Source organism: Esox lucius, chromosome 17 (assembly GCF_011004845.1).
Source record: "Esox lucius isolate fEsoLuc1 chromosome 17, fEsoLuc1.pri, whole genome shotgun sequence".
NCBI classification, from domain to species: Eukaryota; Metazoa; Chordata; class Actinopteri; order Esociformes; family Esocidae; genus Esox; species Esox lucius.
The window spans coordinates 1,047,363-1,054,112 of record NC_047585.1 but is presented as its reverse complement, the minus strand read 5'-3'; the positions used below and the strand labels follow the sequence as shown (position 1 = coordinate 1,054,112).

At 37.9% G+C, this 6,750-nt stretch overlaps 1 long non-coding RNA gene across 1 annotated transcript; it reads right to left on the bottom strand.

Moving 5' to 3' along the window:
* Window positions 1–1,223: 1,223 nt before the first annotated feature.
* On the bottom strand, window positions 1,224–1,570 carry LOC109615552. The gene is made up of 3 exons (XR_002196546.1): window positions 1,538–1,570; window positions 1,363–1,434; window positions 1,224–1,264 (listed from the first exon to the last, which is right to left on the bottom strand). It is a non-coding gene; the product is annotated as an uncharacterized LOC109615552 (long non-coding RNA).
* Window positions 1,571–6,750: the final 5,180 nt, after the last annotated feature.

The window sequence follows — 6,750 nt, the reverse complement described above, 5'->3', positions numbered from 1 at the left end:
ATCACTGAAATAAATAACAGGCAGAAATAAATATACATATAAATACACACTACAGAACATGCAGGTTTCCAATTAAATTTTGGTTAAAAAAAAACAGCCATACAAGCAAATTATAACACAAACACAATAATTGTTAATAATATAAAGAGGTCAGCTCTGGAATGAAAATAATTACCAGTAAACATAAGTAATGAGGATATTTGGTACCAAAGAATGTGCAGGATACCAAATAAATCGAGGTATAACATCACATTTTCAAGCCATTTCTAACATTACGAAAAGTAGTAATAATTTTGAGTAAAGCTCTAGAGTAGAATAGACCATTATAATGGCATTGCTGACCTGGAGCACAAGATTTACACCGTGCTGCAATAAGATCTGTGTCTCTTGTAAAGCACACAGTTAAGCACACTGATGAAATGAAAGTAGAATTTTGGTACCAGTTAATGTGCAATATCAAGTAACAGGTATGAAATAGGATTTACAAACTATAATAGAATCGTTAAGACGGAATGAAATAAGCCAATACTAAAGTTAAAATACAAAAAACAAGGTGGATTTGGTAGTCTGGCACTTCTGGCTTCTTGATGTTACTGACTGCAGGATAAAGAAAGTTTTCCAGTTCAGTGATGCTGGGGTGTCAGTAGTCAGCCTAGGTTTAAGGGGTCGGCTGTGGGTCCTTCTCAGCTGTGCGGCGCCTTTTTCTGCCTTCACGGTCAGATGCTCCTTTCAGGTAACGTACCTACAGGGGTTCCCAGAATAAAAGAATAAAGTAGTCAGTCCTGGTCCCTCAAATACTAAACTACGACATTTATATCTAGGTCTACTACATGTACAGGTATTAAACTAACAACCACAGGTGTTGTTTGCAAGTTGTACCTGATTGCCCAGTAAGAGCAAACGTCTTCAACATTGTCCCTACTTGCTTCACCTGCTCTTGAAGTGAGCCGCTGTCATCCGAAGCTACAAAATCAAAGGCATATGGTATTTCTGAACCTACATTACACACAAAAAAATTACATTTAAGAAAGAGTGCCAATCTCACCTGCTTGTGCATTGCATTCCCTCAGGGCTTGGTTCTCCTCCCTCAGAGCTTGGTTTTCATTCTGGAGTCTCTGGAAATCTACATAAAAAAAATTAAAGGAACAATATTTTCAATACTGTTAAAACACTGGACAATAAGACATAGGCCTAGAATATACCTTTGTGCTGTACACGAGATGCAGGGGCGTCCAAGGGCCAATAACAAAGCGATGACTCTCTCCTATTGATAAACATTGACGTAAAAATATGTTTGAAGTAATTGCATACATTTAATTGGACTTAAATGTAAAACTTAGTTTAGCACAACGTATTACATACCTCCAGCGTTTTCACCAATATGCTGCCAGGATAAATCTGCTGCTGGTGGTGTAAAGCTTAGTACTTGACGAGCTGGGGGAACAAACATAACAGCTTTAATTTCACTGAAGAGATTGCATATTCAGTAATGAAACAATAATTGAACTGTGCAAAGCTAATGATGTGTACAACACACCTTGACACCTTTTATCCAGAAAGTCAAGTGCCCTAATGAAAAACAGATGATGGATAAAAGGATTCCTAATCTTAAATAGAAGTAATAGTTTCCAAGACAAAAAACATCACAAATAACATCACTTACTTGCACTCAAACTCTGTGAAGTGGAGTCTGGAGTACTGGGGAGAAACCTGGTTCTGAGAAAGAGGGAACAGAAATTAGAAAATCTAACAAAGTGTATAGTTTAGTTACAGGATCACAAATTAAGCATCACAGCAATACATTTTACATACCAGCTCTGAAGTCTACAGATGGCGCAACATTTTCCTGGTTTTCTGGAATCGTTGCAAATTCTGTAGCATGTAGTGATTCAAGTGAATGTCCTGTTTGTCCCTCTCAACTCTTTTCAATATTATTTTCCTTTTGGCCCAGTAACTAGACATTGTGACTAACAATGCATTTACCTTTAAAGCCAAAATGATCGACCGTAGGTTAGAACAGTAGGTCTCTTGGGTGAAGACAACCGATTATGCTCTGGCCAAGGTATCTGCAAGAAAACGTGAACAAAACCGGATTGTTAACCTTAGGAATATACAGTAGCTATGCTGTGGGAGGGAAACATTATCAGCCAAATGTGGAACAGTGAAATTGTTAAAAATAAAATGTATTCACCGAGTGTTGTGATTCAAGTGAACACAACTTTCCTCAAACATAAAAAGTACAGCAGTTCAGAGAATTAGAAATCATAATCGCCTTAAATCCAGTACAGTAGCAACACAGCACAAAACTTGCTAGCCACAGTGTGAAACAAAGGCAAAACACCATGTGCTAGCTAACACTTACTAGCCACTCTAGCTACTGGACTAGCAGCATACTTGTTCAGGCAAACAAAATAATTTAAACAACATATATACATCGTTATTTTTGTAAGAAAACACTAAAAGTTAAACTTAGTCTTTCTAGATGTAAAGCTTTTGCTACCTATTATAGTTCGTTAAAATTCTACATGTACTAGCAACAGCGTAAACAAGGCTACTTTAGCTAGTTAGGCAAGAACAAAGATGACTACACATTTTAAATATATAAACTAAAAACAATGTAAACATAATATTGCGTTACACAAAAAGGAAACATGTACTTACTTAAACGATGGTAGTCGATGACTTTGCTAGCTAGCAAACTGCAGGCTGTAACTCGCGATTGAGCGACGAACTGATGCGAATGTGTGTCCAAACCAACATGGCTGGTCGATTTTGAGAGTAGCCTTGTATTTAAAAGCATCTTGCCGCCGGACGACCGCGGTCCATTAGACCGAGGCAATCGCCAGAGAAAATGAAACAGGCATCTCGCAAGAAATGGGAGTGACGTATTCGGCGGCAAACGTTTCATCCCGCCAGCAGGACGCACCTATAGCCGACAGCTTAGGGCCGGCGGCAAAAAGAATCCGTGCGGATATTTTTTGCTATCTGGGGTATGAGAAGGAAATTGACAAAATACAGGCATTTCATTGCAAATGCGGAGATGGCCGAAATGAAAACGCTGGTTTGTCTTGTATTAAACAACTGTCTACGGATTACTTTTACAAACAAAAGGCAACCATGGAATCCATGACACAGACAATGGAATTCAAGACCAAACATAAATGATATAAGACTTTGTATGTAATCAGAGGATTATTCCGTCCGCCGCGAAACATTCCTACATATAAGTCAAACGTTTGCAAACTAGCTACCGAATTCCTTTTCAGAAAGTTGTCAAAGTCCTTTGCATTGCTAGTGATCTAGCTACAGCTACTGACTTTACCGTTAACGTTAGCTAGCTAGGTAACGACGTTAACTTACCAGCTAGCTAAAATGTCATGGTGTCTAGCTTTTTCGTTGGGTATCTAGCTTTGCCTGATGATTAGCTATACTTTGGTAAATACTACTGTAACATTTCTTATATGCTGAACCATCAATGCAGCTAGCTAGGTGTGTTTCAGGGGAGGGGTCATTATGCAGAGCTATTGCTATGTTTGCGTTGTCTTCAAAAGTGTGCAAGTCATGTAGGTGTTAGAGACTAACCAGACCAGTTTAGCACAAGGTCAGAGTGTCCCCATTTGAAGACTTAAATAGCTGGGGGTTAAGGCCTAAGAAGGTGTGAACTACGCTGAATGGGCGTAAACAAAGACCCTGTTCTTAGGAGGGATTATGGCCACAACCGAAGGCGTCAGGCCTCAGACAAATCTTATCTATGGTTTAGCTACAGATGGCTCCAAGGTGAAGTTGCCTGTGTCTCCTCTGTTTCTTCCATTTTTGTGGGACAGAGACTAGGGGTAGCTCAGATCAGGAGGTATGTTAACTCTGACCTAGTACTACGGTTACCATGAAAGTGCAGGGTCCTATCTTGTTTTCCTATTAGTATGATGACTTGTTTTTGCATGTATCTTATAGCATACAAGATAATATTTTGGGGGTTGACTAGGAGGGGTATAAAGAGATGAAAGCAATAATGTATGATCAGAAAAATTGTTGATACCACTCTGTACTTGTACTCAGTCTTTGTTTTAATGATTGTTCCCTTGGATCACATAATTAAACTGAAATAATCAACTGTTATACAAATGACTGTTGATTCTCTTCATAATAAATTGCGAACATTTTCCATCTTCCACAAGTGTATGTAAACTTCTGACCCACTGGGAATGTAATGAAAGAAATAAAATAATTCTCTGTACTATCATTCTGACATTTCACATTCTTAAAATAAAGTGGTGATCCTAATTGACCTAAAAAAGGGAATTTGTAGTAGGATTAATATTTGGGAATTGTGAACAACTGAGTTCTAATATATTTGGTGAACTTCCAACTTCAACTCTAAGTGCTTTCTGTCAGTAATTGGTCAACTATAAAGATGCACATATTATAAGCTCTGAAACACCAACTGAATGTTTTTGGCACCTATACATTTGGCATAAATTGCACCTTTACTTGAGCTCCAAGCCCTTTATTTAAACCAAATTGAATTTCATTATTTATTTCAGACTAAACTGATTTTATTAATCTGTTATGTTAAGAAGTTACATTAAATGCTCATTGTCCATCTTCAGTCTTGTTGTAATTATTATATTTTTTTAAAGTCAAAAGATAAAGGTAGGACTTATTCAGTATAAGTAATCAATTCGTAGCTATATGTCAATCAAACATATCTTGTTTTGGTGATCCCTGAATTCAGATTTGTGCCTTTGGGAGCAAGAAAGTGGTGTGTTGACCTGTACTTGACTGGGCTCCAGTTTTAGTGCGCATGTACTAAATTATGGCAGAAATGGTTTTGTAAAATGAAAGCTATGCCTGATGATATGAACAAATGAGATCTCTTCTGCCACTTTACACAGCTTTCTGTCATGTCCTGGCATGCCGCGTTAGTGAGATCAAACACCCTCTCTTCCCTCATTTGGAGCATAGACACCTGTTTAGTTTTGTTAGCGCCCTCACCTGTGTTCATTATTTCTCTTTTTAAGTTCCTCCTTTGCTGATGTACCTTGTTGGTCAGTGTTTGGATTCCATTCCTTTGTAAGGACCTCTCAATTTGCCTGCAATGTTTTTGTCCTCAATATTTTGTATCCTGACTCTAAAGTTTAGTGATAGGAAATCGAGGCTTTCTGAAGCATTTGATGTTTTCGTTAAACGGAAAAACATAAAATTCTCCAGAGGCTTTTGAACTCACTACACAGTGGTAGCACCTGCTGGTCCGGAATAAATAACACGTTTTATGTATTTTTTTTTAACACGTTTTAAATATTATCCTACAATACTTTGTGGCATAATGGTTATCCAAGGGCATTGTGAAGAGGAATAACAATGTGAGGTTTGTATCAGACATTCTTAGTTTTTAAGACAACATTTTAAAACTGTGCATCCATTCTAATGTTTTGGATTATTAAGGAAAGTGTGTCACAAGATACAGTGGACCATCACAGCACAATCATTTAATTGAAGGTGAAAGCGCAAGGTGATGTCTACAAAATCAGACAAAGATAATGTTCTGTTTTTCATGGAACACCAGAGAATAATGGCATGCTGTGCTTTTCTTATAGTTGGACTAAGACTGAACAGCTAAAATTGTAAAATATGGGCTCACTGATTGCAACGTGATAGGTGAGCGTTTCTTTTTGGTGCACATCCTGGGGTTTTCACACTCCAGATGAAAATGTGTTCCCTGAACCATTTTCCCTTTCAGGCTAGGCCCCATTAAAGTGATCATGTGATCTAAGTTAGCCCCAGGAGCTTTAGTTTTGGCCAAACTGGACAAACTAGGCTTGGGATTAGCCTTATGCTATTGGGTGGGTATTAATTTCAAAGAATGTGATTGGCTCATCTAGCAGCATCACACGTCAAGTTTAATCACATACATACACTGCCCATTACACACTGAGTAATACAGGCAAAGGGGCCACATGGCTCAGTGCTCAGAATTAGTTATTTGTCTAATGGGTTTAAAAGTGAGCACATTAAAGGCTCAGAATGTGCCTAAAAAAACAGAAACATTTTGATTTAAACCCTAGCCACTCATGAGGAACACTAGAGGTGTTCTGAGTTGATACTTAATGCACGGCAGCCTTTATTAGCCTTTGTTCGCCCAATTAGCTACAATAATTTAACAGTAAGAACTTTCGAGTCATTGACAGTCACTTTGTGCTTTTAGACTGTTTCTTGAAATCAACGATATGGAATAACACATTGAACTCCAAATTCATTTTTACTTAAAATTTCAGCTCTTTGGATGGGGTTTTCAGGGTGAAAAAAGTAGAAACTTCTTCAATGGCCAAGTAAATCAGTCAATCATAGTCCTATTGAGAATGCCTTTCACATGCTGAATATATGACTAAAGGCAAAAGTCCTTGATGCAAGCATGAACTAAATATGTCTGCAGTACAGGCTTGGCAGTGCATCTTCAGGAATGGTACCCAGTGTCCACTGATGAAATTGCCACATACTGTACTGCAATGGCTACAACTTATGTTGATCAATTAATTGGAGGTTACACATATGCAATTCAGTTTCATGAGCATCTCTGAGAATCACCTAATTTATTACATTTTTGTAATTTATCCTACACTTATTCAAAGTGACTTATAGTAAATGCATACATTTTAACCTTTTCACGCGAGTTTCAAATATTCCTTACCGACCCCCCCAGCGTGAGTTTTTTTGCACGTGACTTCAGTACTCTCCAGCATTTGAACTCACGCC